The sequence below is a fragment of the Polypterus senegalus genome, chromosome 10, assembly GCF_016835505.1.
Source record: "Polypterus senegalus isolate Bchr_013 chromosome 10, ASM1683550v1, whole genome shotgun sequence".
Lineage (NCBI taxonomy): Eukaryota > Metazoa > Chordata > Cladistia > Polypteriformes > Polypteridae > Polypterus > Polypterus senegalus.
The window spans coordinates 118,505,049-118,524,434 of record NC_053163.1 but is presented as its reverse complement, the minus strand read 5'-3'; the positions used below and the strand labels follow the sequence as shown (position 1 = coordinate 118,524,434).

Here is a 19,386-nt window from a genome sequence, read left to right as displayed (position 1 = left end):
CAGAAAATCCAAGACATATTTTGAAAAGAAACCCAGTGAAAACAAATTTTAAGAATAGTGCATTCCTTCCAAAAACTTGCCCAGGCACAGATCTGGATTGAAGACAGCAATTAAAGGGTTAAAGCCATTTTCTTAAAGATCTGAAAAGTCTTTCCTGCTGAAAGCTGTTCCTCTGATTTCAGATTCCTTTGTTCCAGGTCTATGGAGCAGTAAAGCATTAGCTCCCCCACCTCATTACGTGTCACACCTGGCAGATTATGTCTTCTCTACACAGAGCAAAAAAAAACCACCACACACACCAAAAAAGGTAACATCCTTTAGGATTTAACGGTCTGTGGTAAAGAGATTACCTGGTCTCAATATTTCTTTTTGCTTCTACACAGAGAGAGCCACCAAACAACATCTAGAAGGCTCCCACATTCAAAAATGCAGTCTGTGTGGGCCTAGGAGATCTACTGTGTAACAGAAAGCTAAGAAAGGACCCTGCAAAAGACAGTTTGAAAGGAAAGAAAAAAAAAAAAAACACAATTCAACTTTTATCATCCATACATGCAGAACAAAATAAAAATAAGCACCCTTCCAGCTGTACCTAAGGCAAGAAAGCCAAGTGTTTCTACGTAGGTATAGTATAGCCTCAGCCAACAGTCACTTTCTAAGGTGCATATTTGCACTATAGATTAACAAGATGGGAGCTCACTCTGTACAGATCACTGCTGGTTTCAGGTTTCTCAGCTAGTGAGTCAATGCAACCTTCATGCTGAATAGTGGCCATCTAATCAGACTGCTCACTCTGCATGAGGGGTTTAAAAGGTGCCTGTGGCTCTACAGAAATGGCATAAAGAAAAACCTTGTGCCTCCTTCTTCCCTGAGGGAGTGTCTATTTTGAGCCCTCCTGATTCTCTCAACAGCATCATCAATACAGCCAATGGGTGAGCAGGACTGCGGAGGTTGCCATAGAGACACCGACAAGGGAAAAGCAGGGGCAGAGGTGGGGGGAGGGAGGGGAGACAGGGTGGTGGTAGGATTCCAGGAAGGAGGGAAGAATGAGGACACAAAATTCCTGCAGGCAGAGAGAGAGAGAGAGAGAGAGAGAGAGAGAGAGCATGATGTGATGATGTGTAAAATGGAGGGGGGGAAAAAATCGATTAAAGGCAAGTGACCCAGAGAGATGAAGAAACAGACACTCTTACAGCATGAAGGCTAGTTTAAGTCATGCGCAGGTATAGTTACTTTATAATCAATCACTTTTACTGGTCATTCAAAGCTAATCAGGGTGTAGTGACAGTTGCAATTAAGGAAAATTACTGCAGTTGTAACTCTTTATTACAGATACTTTGTATTTACTTTTACGTTTGGCTAAGAACAGCAGCCTCGGCTTTTGCAGCTAAGCTTTGTGGTAGCTTTCACTAAATGCAATATATGCAATAAAGCTGACTGATGCACTTCTGGTAAGCAGTGTTTAAAATCTAATACCACACTACCCCACTCTCAAATGTTGAGAGCGGTGCAAGAAAGGGTTACCAGATTTCTAGCACTTAAACAATTCAGAGCCTGCTACTAAGGTGGCAATGCCCTCCTATTAATTCTTAAGCAGATATTACTCCCAGAAAAAGTAGTTTTAATGGGCCATGATACAATTTTAAAGAGATCATATGAATTATAAAATATTTTGAACAAATTTTTAGTGAATAGTGTAAATAGAAAAAACTTTTTGTGCACATGTTAACATACCAAACACTCAATGTAGAATTAACTTCCATTTACATTTATTTAGAAATACATACAGTGATACAGCCCTATTGTCACTCCTTAGGTCACATCAATAGGCCACCCATTACTTTCACCATGTTAACAGTATTATTGACAAAAACAAATCCAAGGATAGGTGGGAAGATCTACAACCTCTAACATCATAATGGACTGGTGAACAGCAATGCTATAGTGCTGCTGTCCGTCTGTTTATTGTTTGCATTTACTTAATTTGCAAATACTCATCTGAAACAAACAGGACAAGATATGGGAAACGAACAGCATAGTTAATATAAACCAAAGATCTAAATGCATATGCTTTTACATTTTGATTGATACAAATGTCGAATTAACCTCAGTTTCCATATCTGCAAGAATCAGTGACTGTGAGATATAGTCAGTGAGCATATTTTGTAGCAGCTAGATGGTATAATGCACTCCTTGGGCTGGATGAAGAACTTATCCTTTATTCTAGAATCTGTCCATTTTCATGCTATTTATTCCAAGTACCCAACTTAAAAAATTGATCACATCAGTTGCAGACCTTCATTCATCACTTCCTGGGTATCTTCTGGATTGATTCACTTTAGACAATGCCCATATATGCAAAACTGAAGAATTCTCAGAAATACTGCTAGGTTTTTAGTTTCCCCCAGTTTCCCAAATCAAGAGTTTAAGAATTCTCAACTTGACTTTGTTCACACAAATCCTTTACCTGGCAATTTACTGGCAACATCTGTTACCAATTTTGGTGTTAAAATGGACTCACAACTCTCCTTTGACACCAACATCAAACACCTCTGTAAGTCATCTTTTTACCACCTCAAGTACATCGCCAAACTCCGCCCAACACTCACCCTGGTAGATGCAGAGAAGCTCGTCCATGCCTTTGTCTCTTCCAGACTGGATTACTGTAATGCGCTCCTCATTGGGATTCACGGTAAGAGTATCCAGAGACTTCAGTATATTCAAAACAGCGCTCCCAGGATCCTGATGAGGGTGCGAAAGCACGATCACATCACCCCCATCCTGAAAACTCTTCATTGGCTCCCTGTCCAGCTCAGAATAGAGTACAAGGTCTTTCTTCTCATCCATCAGTGCATTTATGGACATGCCCCTCTTTACCTACAGGAACTTCTCACTCCTTATACTTCCTTACGTACCCTCCGCTGTGTACACATAAACACTATTCAATTCCCCAGAACTAAGCTCAGCAATATGGGCGATAGGGCTTTTTCATCTGTGGCGCCAAAGCTTTAGATTGCCCTCCCCAATTACCCGAGAACCCCACAGTCGACTGATGTTTTTAAATTAAACCTAAAAACTCATCTCTTTAGAAAAACTTTTTTGTTAAAGTATTTTTATTGACTCTTATTTTTGACTCTGTAGCACTTTGAGATTGCTAAAATATAAAGTGCAATACAAATAAAATTTATGATTATTATTAACTTCTTGGAAAAGGCCACTTGTAGAAGGAACTCATTTGTTATGTAATAATCTTGTTAAAGTTATTGGCATAGCTTACATGTGTGAAATGAACTAATGTGCAATATAGCACGTACACAGCTACAACTACAGTGGGATGCAAAAGTTTGGGCAACCTTGTTAATAGTCATTATTTTCTTGTATAAATCGTTGGTTGTTACGATAAAAAATGTCAATTAAACATATCAGGAGACACACACAGTGATATTTGAGAAGTGAAATGAAGTTTATTGGATTTACAGAAAGTGTGCAATAATTGTTCAAACAAAATCAGGCAGGTGCATAAATTTGGGCACCGTTGTCATTTTATTGATTCCAAAACTTTTAGAACTAATTATTGGAACTCAAATTGGCTTGGTAAGCTCAGTGACCCCTGACCTACATACACAGGTGAATCCTATAATGAGAAAGAGTATTTAAAGGGGGTCAATTGTAAGTTTCCCTCCTCCTCTAATTTTCTCTGAAGAGTAGCAACATGGGGGTCACAAAACAACTCTCAAATGACCTGAAGGCAAAGATTGTTCACCATCATGGTTTAGGGGAAGGATACAGAAAGCTGTCCCAGAGATTTAAGCTGTCTGTTTCCACAGTTAGGAACATATTGAGGAAATGGAAGACCACAGGCTCAGTTCAAGTTAAGGCTCGAAGTGGCAGACCAAGAAAGATTTCGGATAGACAGAAGCAACGAATGGTGAGAACAGTCAGAGTCAACCCACAGACCAGCACCAAAGACCTACAACATCATCTTGCAGCAGATGGAGTCACTGTGCATCGTTCAACCATTTGGAGCACTTTACACAAGGAGATGCTGTATGCGAGAGTGATGCAGAGGAAGCCTTTTCTCCGCCCACAGCACAAACAGAGCCGCTTGAGGTATGCTCAAGCACATTTGGACAAGCCAGCTTCATTTTGGAATAAGGTGCTGTGGACTGATGAAACTAAAATTGAGTTATTTGGGCATAACAAGGGGTGTTATGCATGGAGGAAAAAGAACACAGCATTCCAAGAAAAACACCTGCTACCTACAGTAAAATATGGTGGTGGTTCCATCATGCTGTGGGGCTGTGTGGCCAGTGCAGGGACTGGGAATCTTGTCAAAGTTGAGGGACGCATGGATTCCACTCAGTATCAGCAGATTCTGGAGACCAATGTCCAGGAATCAGTGACAAAGCTGAAGCTGTGCCGGGGCTGGATCTTTCAACAAGACAACGACCCGAAACACTGCTCAAAATCCACTAAGGCATTCATGCAGAGGAACAAGTACAACGTTCTGGAATGGCCATCTCAGTCCCCAGACCTGAATATAATTGAAAATCTGTGGTGTGAGTTAAAGAGAGCTGTCCATGCTCGGAAGCCATCAAACCTGAATGAACTAGAAATGTTTTGTAAAGAGGAATGGTCCAAAATACCTTCAACCACAATCCAGACTCTCATTGGAACCTACAGGAAGCGTTTAGAGGCTGTAATTTCTGCAAAAGGCGGATCTACTAAATATTGATTTCATTTCTTTTTTGTGGTGCCCAAATTTATGCACCTGCCTGATTTTGTTTGAACAATTTTTGCACACTTTCTGTAAATCCAATAAACTTCATTTCACTTCTCAAATATCACTGTGTGTGTCTCCTATATGATATATTTAACTGATATTTTTTATCGTAACAACCAACGATTTATACAGGAAAATAATGACTATTAACAAGGTTGCCCAAACTTTTGCATCCCACTGTACATATACAATGCAAAGAGATGAATACCAAAACAAAATGCATTTAAATCATTTTAAAAATTTTACAGACATAATTTCAAACACCCTGCCATCTGGGTAATGTGTGCAGATCTGAGTATTAAAAGTATGTACCTAACATTTTGTTAAAAATCAGTTTTAGATCTTTATTTAAAAAATACAGTAAAACCTTGGATTGCAAGTAACTTAGTCTGCGAGTGTTTTGCAAGACTAGCTAAAATTAATAAATTTTAACTTGATAAACGAGCACGGTCTTGCAATACAAGTACATGAGTAATATGTATACACTTTATATGCTGAGTATCACGTGATCACAACTGAGCCGATGGTGGTTCACTTTCTGCGGGATCATGGGTAATCGTCTCCCATGCTCAGTCTCAGTCTGCAAGCTTCACTTGTATAATCAACATCCGTACGCATATATGCGGTTTACTATAGCATTGTGAAAATGTGTGTGTGCTGTAACATGCGAGTCCCTGTCTTGCACCCCAAAACACAAGGTGGAGTCTCAGTACTTTAGCAAAATCAACTTGAATTCAGCTTGAAACAGGAACAGCACGGTTATTTATTGTAGCGGGATCTGCCACTCTCCTATGCACAGACACAGCAGTCAGGCAGGGTCGTGGCCATGTAATACTGTTCCCTGCATCACCCATCGATGGTGGGCGCTTATAGTATGACCACGATCTTTTCGGATTCACTTTTGCAGTGAACTGCTACAGCGCTGGGAGTCTGCAGTTGCTTTGGGATGCTGTTCCATGTGTTGTCCCGTTGGGGGGAATCCCAAAAGAGTTTAGAAACCTTACAGTGCGTAAAGCATTTTTTATTTTGTGTCCAAGTGCAGTGACTCTTCAGGCAAAAGCAACTATCATTGGATAGGTTCCTTGTTAAAGTCGCAAAAAAAGAAAAAGATTCCAGTGAGCCAACAGATAGCAGGGATTCTGTTAGTTACAGTGAAAGTTGTCCTACACAATAACCTTCCTCCTCTCCTCTCTCATCTCCCTCACCCCAGCCACAATTCTTTTCAATGGCAAAATGCAGGTTAATTTGTTTTATGTATTTTTACTTTATATTTTGTATTAATCATTTTTATATGAATATTTTTGGGTTGTAGAACGAATCATCCAAGTTTCCATTATTTCTTATGGGGAAATTTCGCTTTGATATACGAGTGCTTTGGATTACAAGCATGTTTCCAGGGAGTTTATGTTCTCTCTGTGTTCCTGAACGGAGTCACCCCCCCCCAAAAGATGTTCGTGTGAAACTGACCTAGTATGGATGACTGTGCCTTGTTATTTATGGATTAGCACCCTATTCAGGGTTGGTACCAGTCTGTCTCAAAAGAAACTCACTGCCTTGAAGAAATTGCAAAAGCTGAAAATTTGTAATACAAACATCACAGTTTAAAATATTTATAAATACAAATAAAACCTCAAAAGGTTATTATAAATACCAGAACCTACAGCATATATCTTTCTGAAGCAAACTACTACATGCTGACAGGATTAGAATATCATAATGAACGAGAGTTTAAGATAAACATCCAATCCCTAATCTTAAAAAGGTCAGGACCAGGGGTGCGGAAATCCAACACCCGACTGGGGTAAATTCACTGTTGGACAAGCGTGTTTTTCTGGTTTCAGTTGTTTGCAGACAAGTGCAATTTTCTGGAGAAAAAAGAATTGTGCTGTGCAGGGCACATTTTTACCACTACTTTCAAATTTTAAACATTTGGGTACGTACAGTCTACGGAAACGGTCTACTTAGGCATGTTCTTCATGTCTCAAATTGGTCTTCAATATTGTTTACAAAATGACGGCTGATTTTTCACAGGGGAAGCACTCTTACAGAAGTATTTTACCCTACTATTTACACGCTTGGAGATGCGGTCATTTTTTTCATGTCAACATTACGATGTAATCCAATGATTTTTTATAATCGATAACTTTTATATATTATTGATAAAATTAATTGTTTCTACATAAAAATGCAGTCATTTTACTTACAATTTCCGTGGGTAAATGTAGACAACACTGACTGATTTGCCGTCAGCATCAGTACCAGGAACCATGCAGTTCAGCTCAAGCAGAAATGAACATCATTCAGCCTATGCTGTCTGAGATGGTAAAGATTCTTGGGGGAGAAGATGTTGCAAGACAAAAGCTGAAGAACATGGCAGAAAATTAATCAGGACAGTGTTCTGTTATGTAACAGTAATATGTGAAACAGAACTCGTATAGCTATAATGAAGGCATTGTTTATTAGTGAGTTAAAATGATAAGGGAATCTTTTATATAAATGTTCTAGAGCAAGGTGGCAAAATACTACTCCCTGAAAGAACATATTTCAGTTTTAAAATGGAAGGCATTTTTGGTATTAATAAAAGAGATCAGAAAAAATAAACTATTTTTCGCTTTTGTTATTTGTTTATGGGCAAGTGAATTTAACTGGCAGACAAGTGGATTTTCTAAGTTTACTTGTCCATGGACAAGTAGAAAAAAATGTGATTTCCACACCCCTGAGGACAATGCATTGCTGCCATATGCAGGGCAGCCTTCTACAGGGCAGGATAACATCTCTAAGATACATCACTGGCAGGCAACCCTGCAGAATTAGCTAGACAGAACAGGACATAAGCCTCATAACAAAAAATTTGGACTGCTTCCGTTCCTTCTGTTGGCTCCCTCTGCAACCCCTAATACAACTAAAAAAGGTTAAAAGAACACTTCTCCTAAACTATTCTTTTTCTGTATATGGTCTGCTTTTTCTGTATAGTTGTGCAACATATTTTATTCTGCTGTAGTGTGCTAAGATGCCACAAGCATTTGTAAAATTGAGGGCCAGAAAGAAGGGGTCATCAAGAGTTGCACTGACAGGCAACATATTGTGTTCAAACTTCCTGCAGCATCTGGAATCAATTACAAGTACGCCATGACCATAAATGGAAGTGTGCGGTCACTTGCCTGCTATGTGCAAAAAAGGATTCATACAGGAAGCCATGGTTCCAGTATCTGCATTCTAAGCTCTGCTGAAGAGTTACACTGGACAAAACCTACAAAGTCTCCTTCAGCCACAGCATACTGACTGACTGACTATGCATACATATTTAACATTTTATTTTCTATGCCTAAAGTGTGTTATCACGTCTGCAGAGATTGTCTGAAAGTGTATTAATTCTCTAACAATCAGAAAGCAAAGCAAACAAGTTTCAGCCTACTAAATCATTCCTAGATCAAATCACCACCAACAGCTCAGATGTCTGCATAATGACAAGTAGGAGTGGGCTAAAGAGTTACAGCTTAAAACACCATTAGAATGTAGTATAGCAAAAAGGTAGAATAGTCAAAAGTTGACATATCTAAACAAGAACATGTTACATGGTGGCTACTTATTCAAAAGTAGCAATATTAAAACAAACACCTATTGAAGGCAGGCAGTGTGGCGCAGCAGTTACACCACCACTGACATTGTGTGACCCTGAGCAAGTCACTTCACCTGCCTGTACACCAACTGGAAAAAGAAATGTAACCAATTGTATCATAAATGTTGTAAGTCACTTTGCATAAAGGCATCGGTCAAATACATGAATTAAGATTGTTGTGATGTGTGTGTATTATCAGCATTATTGTCCCCAAAAAAAAAAAAAAAACTTTCCTACTAGTGTTTCTCTTAAAATGTTTTTAATAAAAAGAACTTCATAAAAGGATTTTTGGCTCTGAAGCCTAAATATAATTGGATTGATATAAATTCACAGTTCAGCAATTGAATGTATAGTTAAGGAAGTATTATATAACTGTTAAAACTTTTAAATATAGTACAAAAACATGCCAAAAATTCAGTTGTGCACAAGAGCTATAATCAACATAAAAAGCTGATAATTTTTCCTTTGTAAAAAACTAAAATGAATAAAACCAGGCAGCACCACTACTTTGATGATGTTCTGTCTGATGAACACAGTGCAGTGAAAACTTCCTGCAGATAGTCCACATATAAATGTAAAGCCAAATATCAAGTTAGCCCAGTGGTAAGCACTGTTGACTAGCAGCCCCAAATATCAGAGTGTGAACCAAAGTTGGGTCAACGGTCTTATTGGATACGGACATTCTTCCTGTGTCCATTTGGGGATTCTTCAGTTCGTTTTACTTGCCAGTCAACCTAAAATGCAAATCTTTGACATCTGCAACTGCATGCTTGCCCTGTATGAGCAAATCTGAGCATGCCCATTAGTGTGCATTCCAAAGCGGGTTACTAGGAGATGTTGCCAGGATAGTTTACCATTTTAACTATGTAATAATATAATTAGGTTAAAAAAATGCCATCATCATGCATTCATCTATATTCCAGAAGAAATACTGATCAGTCTTGAAGATTCAGACAGCATCTCATCAATATATAAAAACATCTTAAAAGTCTTTCCCTTTTAAAGATCCTAGACTATGATGGGGAAAGGACCTATCACTTAATATCTTAAAGAAGGGGTGGAAGGCAGCCATGCACAGAATACACTCTACTGTAGCTCCATATGCACAAAGCATTCCATCTTTCAACAATATTTTTCATCAATCACATTTATCTCCAAAATGTATCCAGGGCAGGATCCAACCTACAAACGTTACAATCTAGCTCCCGCTTCAATTGGCCACAAGTTTTAGGAGTGCACCAAATTAACATGAATTTGGACAAAAATCTTTGAAGGTTTATCAGACAGCCTTGGTGTCACAATTACTTCTAACATATTAACGGCTGTATTTGGTGGACTCCCAGATGGGCTTGAAGTGGAGAAGGACAACTTGATTGTAATTGCTTATATCACACTACTAGCACATAGATTTATCCAGCTTAACTGGAAGAATTCCAGCCTACCTGGGAAATGGACGTCTTGGGTGAAAAAAATCTAAATTCTTACTTGGAGGATCTGCTCAAAACATTTTTAAAATATGGCAAGATCAAATGAATACAAATTTAGAATAAGGTATTTATACTGGGGGAAAAGGACATTTTTATTTATTTATTTTTTAAATTTAGCCCATGCTGTCTGTTCTCCTCTGTTTCTGTTATGTGGGGTATCAACACTATTTTGTTAAGTCTGACTTTTCCAGCAATTAAAAAAAAAAAAAAAAAAAAGGATAGACAGACATACTTTGCCAAGTATCTTTAACATACACACATACGTATGTATGTATATCTATATCTATATTTATATCTATGTATGTATGTATGTATCTATCTATATCTATGTATGTATCTATGTATATACTGCTCAAAAGAATTAAAGGAACACTTTTTAATCAGAGTATAGCATTAAGTCAATGAAACTTATGGGATATTAATCTGGTCAGTTAAGTAGCAGAGGGGGTTGTTAATCAGTTTCAGCTGCTTTGGTGTTAATGAAATTAACAACAGATGCACTAGAGGGGCAACAATGAGATGACCCCCAAAACAGGAATGGTTTAACAGGTGGAGGCCACTGACATTTTTCCCTCCTCATCTTTTCTGACTGTTTCTTCACTAGTTTTGCATTTGGCTACAGTCAGTGTCACTACTGGTAGCACGGAGGTGATACCTGGAGCCTACAGAGGTTGCACAGGTAGTCCAACTTCTCCAGGATGGCACATCAATACGTGTCATTGCCAGAAGGTTTGCTGTGTCTCCCTGCACAGTCTCAAGGGCATGGAGGAGATTCTAGGAGACAAGCAGTTACTCTAGGAGAGCTGGAGAGGGCCATAGAAGGTCCATAACCCATCAGCAGGACCAGTATCTGCTCCTTTGGGCAAGGAGGAACAGGATGAGCACTGCCAGAGCCCTACAAAATGACCTCCAGCAGGCCACTGGTGTGAATGTCTCTGACCAAACAATCAGAAACAGACTTCATGAGGGTTGCCTGAGGGCCCAAATGTCTACTGCGCCCTGTGCTCACTGCACAGCACCGGGGAGCTCAATTGGCATTTGCCATAGAATACCAGAATTGGCAGGTCCACCACTGGCGTCCTGTGCTTTTCACAGATGAGAGCAGGTTTACCCTGAGTATATGTGAAAGACGTGAAAGGGTCAGGAGAAGCCGTGGAGAATATTATGCTGCCTGTAACATCGTTTAGCATGACTGGTTTGGTGGTGGGTCAGTGATGATCTTGGAGGCATATCCATGGAGCGACTCACAGACTTCTACAGGCTAGACAACGGCATCTTGACTGCCATTAGGTATCAGGATGAAATCCTTGGACCCACTGTCAGACCCTACGCTGGTGCAGTAGGTCCTGGTTTCCTCCTAATGCACGACAATGCCCGGCCTCATGTGGCAAAAGTATGAAGGCAGTACCTGGAGGATGAAGAAATTGAAATAATTGAATGGCCTTCACGATCCCCTGACTTAAACCCAATAGAACATCTGTGGGACATTATGTTTCGGTCCATTAGGCGCCCCAGGTTGCTCCTCAGACTGTACAACAGCTCAGGGATGCCCTCATACAGATCTGGGAGGAAATGCCACAAGACACCATCCGTCGTCTCATTAGGAGCATGCCCCGATGTTGTCAAGCATGCATACAAGCTCGTGGGAGCCACACAAGATACTGAAAAGCATTTTGAGTAGCAGAAATTAAGTTTTGAAAAATGGACTAGCCTGCCACATCTTCATTTCACTCTGATTTTAGGGTGTCTACACAACTGAGCCCTCTGTAGGCAGAAAACTTTTATTTCCATTAAAAGACTTGGCATCCTTTTGTTCCTAAGACATTGCCCTGTCGTTATTTGTATAGATGTCCAACTCCAACTTCATATTGAGATCTGATGTATCTAATGTGTTTCTTTAATTTTTGTGAGCAGTGTGTATTTTATATATTATATATATATATATATATATATATATATATATATATATATATATATATATATATATATATATATATATATATATATATATATATATATATAAAAGCCAAATACCACTGACTCACTCATCATGAGGACTTGGGACTTGAAATTTGGAATGTAGGTTACCCTTGGTCCATAGGTGCTTGCTAAGAAATGGTTTTAAAAATTTTGTGGTCCAAGCAAGTTCTGTCTGTACGTCTGTCCGCTTTTAATGAGAGAATTACTTAACTGATTTAGATCTAGTTGTTTTCTATAATTTGTTTGAACTTTCCGGTTGATTTTGCGACTTCTCTCATCACGCTAAGTACCATAGTTTGGTTGCGGTACTGATGTATTTATGCAAATCCAAGAGAGTGGCTGTGGGCTGAGAACAGGGGGGACTTCCTCATTCACTCACCAGCCTCTAATCGAGTTGGAGTGTACCTTAACCCTGCTTAGCTAGCAATATGTTTGTTCAACAGACATTATCATCTATAGATTGTTAAGGAGTAACTTTTGAGAGAGAGGGAAAGAGAGATCGATCAGAGCTCCATGTGCTTTAGAGGGTAGCTGCCGATTGCCAGAGGGAACACTCTCCCATCAGAGCTGAACAGGATCAGATATAGTGCCAACGTCTATTGATTTTTAAAGTTTGTCCTATTTCATTACTATGTGGGCACCTCCACGGTACAGCTAGTACTGTATAAATCACTTCTTAAAAAAATAAATAAATAAATAACTAAAACATTGTGTTAAATTAAACATTCTGATCACGAAGACAGTAAAGCAGATAACAGACCACTAAAACAACATTAAATTCATACATATAGTATTTTTCCTAACCACAGAATGAGACAGTTACAGTACACAGTTATATAGATAATATATACACACACAGATAGATCAATTTGTTTTTATGCTTTTAACTTTAACTGAAAGTAACAGAACTCAGCATTCTTATACTTACTTACTTAATCCAACCACACTGATTAAAAAGACTCAATTTCTATCTCCCTCTCAGCCTTCTACAAGTCTACACCAACAATAACTAATAAATGATTCTTTGTTGTGAAAGTGAAAAGATCTTTATTGATTTTAGATTTTTTGAAGGGGACACACAATGATAAGCCTTCCCTTTATTACCTCATTATATTTCAAGGCCACCTTATTATATTCAGGTACTGCAGTACTGATGACTACTGACACTGCATTAATCTAGAGGTTAAATACAACTGCACAGAAGCTTCCAAAATTAGATTTAGGGACAAACAGCAGGTCTGTGATTTTACCAAAAAAAAAAAAATGTAGTATATATATATAAAAAAAAAAAAAATAGTATTTGTGCAAATGAAGCAGTGACCAACCCCCACCAATGGTGAAAGTTAATACATGTGTCCATTTCTTAATACCAAAATCCTTTTCCCATTACAGAGCTTAAACAGGCTGGCCCACTTTACACATGCACAGAGTGCCACTTTGCCAGGTAAGTCTAACACCTCCAATTAGCCCAAAGATTATATTAAAAGCATATATAACAACACATCAAAAGTATAGCACAAGGCATGCTAGTCCTTGTTGAGTTAGAGGTCTTCAATAATTATTTTCATATTAACTGGTGGTGGACATCTTTTCTAATAGTTCATCCATTGTACTGACTGATTTGTTGACTGAGGAGACAACTTACCTGAATTCACTGCCATTTTTGTGGAAAAATCCAGAGATTCCCAAAAACTTACAGCATAGAGTACTATCTTACTGGCAAAGCCTATTCACATTAACCATATTCCCATCACTAGGGCATTCTAATGCTGCATTAATCCAAGGATGCACAACATGCAAGCCAGACCAAGCCTTTCAATGAAAATCTAATCCAAAGGCTGCACAAAAAAAAAACCTCCTTGCCTTCATAAAACTGTATTACAACTGTGAATTTAGAGGATGAGTCTGTTTTTCCCTACAAATGTCCGAAAGGAATATTGAATATTCAGTCAACCACCAAAAATCCTAGGACACCCAACTGTACTCTTTTCATGGCATACAATGGGTCTTTTGGTATTAACATGCCACGTCTTTAAGGCACCATTGCTTTACTTGTTAGATTAACTGTATACCATCGGAACGAGGCCCCAAGAGGTGGGAGTCATCAGGATATGCAATGTTTTTTTCCAGGGTTTGTGGTTCTTAATCCACGGTTACTGCACCCTCAGGACTAGAATTCTATCCATGACAATTTACAAGGTGGGTTTTCCACTTTTGGACTGGACTACAAGTTAACGGATTGTAGCTTCCTGGTTCTTCTAGGTAAGTTGTGTTAGCTTCTCGTCTTCTTTAATTTCTTTCAACCATACAAATACTATAGACTATTTAATGGGTAGGGGGCCAATTCGATAAACCTTAGACATTGTGATCCTAGAAAACCACAACAAGGCTGCTGTTCCTAACGTGCTAATGCATCTTTGTATTATGCCCACTACCACAACAGCCAGTTTAGCTTCACCAATTGTCCTGAAGAAGTGCACACACACATAATGAGGCATTGTATCCATACCTACTTCAAAACAGGACTGTCAGCCATTGTGGTATTGGCACTGCTTGAGAAGTTAAAGTAAGGTATCTTATAAAATATTAATTATATTGTACATGTTTTGGCTGCATGAGGTACACACTATGTGGTGAAATTCAGAAAGGAATTTCACAAATTAAAATCCCAATTGTTGAGTAGGCTGTTTTTCTCTCATTTATAAATTAAATGTGTCACAGGTTGTTCAGCTCTTGACGGCAGCACAACAATGTAAATAGATGCACACAAATCAACTAAAAGATCATTTCAGAATCAATAGTCATTATACCGAAAACTACTACACACACACAAATTATTTTTAAGTTATACAGCAAAACCCTGAATTCTTATGACCACAGCAAAGGGAAATGCCAGTGTTGTGATTATTAAGTAGTAATCTCCATGATTGGCCCCTTTACAAGGGAATGACCACAAACATCCATATTACAATACTGTGAATGCCAGGTTTCTGTTGTGCTTTTGTGGAGATGAACGTTACTGAATAAGGCAGGAGAGAGGAAGGGTTCAGGGTGAAACCTTTGAAAAGAAAATATTCAGTTTAGTATTTACTGAAATTTGGGTGACAAGATATGTGGAGAACCAATATGGACTAAACGGGATATTGGGGTACGTATAATACAGTACTTAATATCTGCAATTACATTTTTCATATTTAATCTTATACTACACTTCTTATAATGCCAGTATTAGAATGCACACCCATTAACTTCATCCATACCACATAAAATGCAGAACATCTTAGCCCTCCACTTTAACTTCACTTCTTTTGGAAGCTTAAGTGAGAACTCTCAATACTGTGTACATAATCTTCATAGCGAATTACAGCATATGGACATACTTTAAAGGCCTCACAATTAAATACCTTTCTCTTCACCCCGTAAATAGCAGTATAAAGTTTCTTTAAACAAGCAAGGATTTTGAGCCACTTCCTTGTTCCTTCCATGCTGCTCTGTTATTCTTAAGTTATGGCATATTTCAGGCAAACCACTTTTGAATGCCCTTGGAAGCATATCTTGCATACTGACCCCTATCACAGATTATTTGTGTCAAAATTAAACAAAACTCAAAACTTTTTTTAAACTACACTGCAAAGCATTGCATATGCATGCAGTAAATTTCATAGTGGCACTTTTACACGTGTCATAATTAAAAACTATCAAGCAAATTGATTGCTTTTCACTATGGCACACAACTTTCATGTCAGTTTAAAATGCATCATGTCAACAGATTGTGTGTGTTATAAAAATAAGCAAGAGAAATGTATTGCATTATACTTAGTGACTGCTCTGGGTGTAATGCAGTTTAATTCAAGACCACATATTAATCAAGCCAAAACTGAATGTAACAAATGTCCACTCTGAGTCAAAGGGGTGTCAACAGTTGAGGTTAGAGAGCAGTCCAATCAGGAATATGTACATTTAGTGTTAAAGATGGTGAACAGGGAGCTGTTAAGGCAGGAGATCCATTGTCTCCTAAAAGAGGTGGAAGCTGGAGATGTAAATGAGGATTTCATTCTGCTCTGCGTCGACGGATTGCTAGGAATGGCCAGTGTAATAGAAGCAACAAAAGAAGAATTTTCTATTGCTACTATATCTCCTTAGAACACATTTAATAGCTAATGTCCCAAAACCTGCAGCATACAATTATGTAGGTCAATAACCGGGGCATCCATACAAAGAGGTTCCCCTAAATATAGCCTGTAAATATCCCTGTGCTGGCAATTGCTAAACTTCTTGATGTACTAGTCATGACTATCAGAAGAAGAATGAAGCAATATGATATACAGTATGGCAAGCAAAACATTTAGGCAAATTAACAAACTTTTACAGCAAAACCTAAACAATACTTCTAACAGTTTCAATTAAACATGCTTGCCATAATAGCACAGCAATGTTTAGAAGCAGAACCCCTCTTACCCCAACCCTTGATACCCCTTGTACCACCTTTTGTTGCCAATTAGTCATTTGGCTGGATTCAATTTCGACAGGATTAATACATGGTCTTCAATCAAGGAGAAATACATGTGGAGAGCCACTAAGCGAAATGCAATACGTTAGCTTTGTTTTACTTTTAGTTATGACATGCAATCTATGGACATGAATTAAAATCCAATACACTTTTGTGTTGCCATTTAAACAGATGCAAAAATTATGTGCAAGTAGTGAAAAGAGATAAAACCATGACAACCATGAGATGACATGTACTGCACTAAAAAGGTAGTTAACGCCTTGGATTGTGTTTAATTATGGCATCTTCCACAGACCCTCAGTATACTTTGTGTAATGCAAAGAGCTATGGCTTTGAACACCCTTCCGTAAACAGTTTTATATATTACACTTTTATCCACAGATTTACTTCATATATGTTACAAGTTAAACAATCATTTATAAAACTACAATTTCTTAATCTCGCCTATTTTCACTATCAATGTCTGTTTCACTCAACATTTATGTAAGTGATCTCCTTTCATGGAAGCCCCATTTTATACCCTTCCTATTCACTGCATATTCCTATCTGCCTTTGTTTGGACTGAAAAAGTAAAAAAAAAGGAGATGCTATATCCTCAGGGTTTCAACTGCTAAAAGCTCAACGGAGCTTGAACAGTGCTTACCACTAACTATAAATAATTTGCTTTCATCTTCTTGTTGGTCCACCTGGAATTTGGCCAGCAGAACGCATCATCAGTCTTAGTTTTCCTAATAACTGTAAACAGATGTGCATCCTTCTAAGTCAGAGCTATACTGGTGAAGATGAATATGTCACAATGACAAATCAAAACAAAATTCTTCTGCAATCACAAAGTAACATGGTCATTTAAAAAATGTAACTTGTGTAATGGGAAGCCCTGCCATAAAGAGGTCAGCAGAAGGTGTACTTAATAGACTTTTGGGTTTCTTAGAAATAAAAGCACTGAGCAGACAAGTAATATAAGAAGATCCAAGTGACCAGAAGAGAAGATTTTGAGAAAGGCAGGAACTGACAACTGGCTACTTATTATTTCGATAGCTCTGTTTAACAATACACTCTGGCAGCCATTAGAAGTCCTTGCATTGTTAGGAGAGGCCCGATTATTTCGGTCGCTTGCCCTACATCACAAGCTGGCAGTTCAGACAGAGCACTCTTTTGTCCAACAACTGACAGGTTATTTCGATACTTTGCACTGAGATGAAGTATCGTAGGAAGAGAGGTTTGAAAAAAAAAAAACACACACACACACACACACACACACACACACACACACACACACACACACACAGAGCAAGTGCCAGGGAATCCTGCTTTCATTGCCTTCATTCCAAAGGGTGTAATCCTCTTTTACATTTCAGGTTCACATTACAACTTTCATCCCCAATCAAAAAACACATCCGACACACACTTAAAACTTGCTGTCTGGAACATTCAGGAAGTCTCACCTTGCCTCAATAGTAAAAGCTGCTGTATATACTTCTTATCACAAGGTCTAGCTAAAAACCCCCAAGACCCAATCCAGCCATGTGTTTATTTATGGATATAAAAGATCACAGGAAAACACAACCAAACTCGTAAGTTACCTTTTTTAAAACTCCATTGAGGATTCCTTGTGATGGTGAAACAACTAAACAATTCTTAAAAACATTACACAAAAATTCAATAAATAAATTATTTATGTCTAAAAGTTAAACATGTGGGAAGCCATTTCATTTGAAGAGGTTTGTAAAAATCTTTAGTGGTCTAAAGGGATATGCAATCTTGTGTCTCCCATGTCATTTAATAAAGCCATGAGCACTACAGTTAGCAAGGCATCTCAAGACCATTTTTCCAAGGCAAAAAAAGGCCTGTCTTTCCATACTATGAAGTAATTTCTACTAATTCATAATATTTTTGTGCTAGATCTATCGATGAACTTTAGAAACTTCCATAAACTGTCCAGGTACAAAGTTACCGCGATTTAAATAAAAAAATAAAAGGGGGGGGGGGCATTGTCAAAATTAGTTCCTGTAAAGATGAACTATGTCGGTCATAGTTTTTAGCTTATGTTTAGTGAATGGAGGTGCACACTGTGGGGAGCCACAGAACAGGGGTGTGAAAAAAGTAAGAAAGTCAAACAGGAGGGAAAGAAAGAAAAAAAAAAAAAAAAAAAGACTTTGGATAGTTAAGTAAACATATCAGGGTGCCAACACTTCGCAAAAAGGATGGCTATAAAGCTTCTGTTCAGAGTGTCCATGACAGAGGTGCGCAGGATCCCTTTCAAAGCAATTCAATAAATGTCTTCCAAACCTATAAGGACAAAAAGGTACTGAGCAAGTCATAGATCACCAAATTCAATTGTTTCTGAAACTGCTTGTCTAGACAGTAAGCATATACTGGCTAAAATGCTGTCATGGGCAAAGACTGGAAAAAATACTACATTAAAAAAAAAAACACATTTAAATGTGTTTACCAAAAATGTATCACTCTTTTGTGAAATGGCACCAAAAATTTTCTTTTCAAGAGGTACCCCAGCCATTCGATGTATTTATCTAATCCTATTAGCGCCATTACCTTATCAAACTTAAGTAATGGATAGCTATACAAGATATGTTAGTTGTGCATTTAAATAAATTGTTGTATTAGATGTTAATCATAAATACCGCTGCCACAAGAAGAGGTTGAGGAACTACAAAGCCAACACTTTGACAGACATAAAAATCAGTTTTGTGTCAACTCTATACCCATCAGTCACAACATTAAAACCATCTGTCTAATATTGTGTACGTTAACCATCGTTTAACCAAAACAGCTCTGACTCATTGAGACACGGACTCAACAGCAAACCCTGAAGGTATCCTGTGGTATCTGGCACAAGTACATTCATTAGAAGCAGATCCTTAAAATTCTGTAAGTTGCAAGGTGGAGTCTCTGTGGATCGAACTTGGTTTTCCAGCAAATCCCACAGATACTTGATCAGATTAAAGGATCTAAGCAGCTTTGACAAGAGTTGAATTGTGATGGCTAGACA

At 38.2% G+C, this 19,386-nt stretch overlaps 1 protein-coding gene across 6 annotated transcripts in view; it reads right to left on the bottom strand.

The window, feature by feature from the left end:
- The window catches only part of LOC120537486 (RNA binding protein fox-1 homolog 2-like), a 213,971-nt gene that overhangs the window by 173,499 nt on the left and 21,086 nt on the right, over nt 1-19,386 (bottom strand). Inside the window, exon 1 of one of the 6 annotated variants that reach the window (XM_039766462.1) lies at nt 351-370. The exons of the other annotated variants lie outside the window; for them this stretch is intronic. The gene's annotated coding sequence lies outside the window, so the exon portion shown is untranslated. Of the gene's footprint in view, nt 1-350; nt 371-19,386 lie in introns of those variants that run through there. 6 annotated transcript variants of the gene reach the window in all.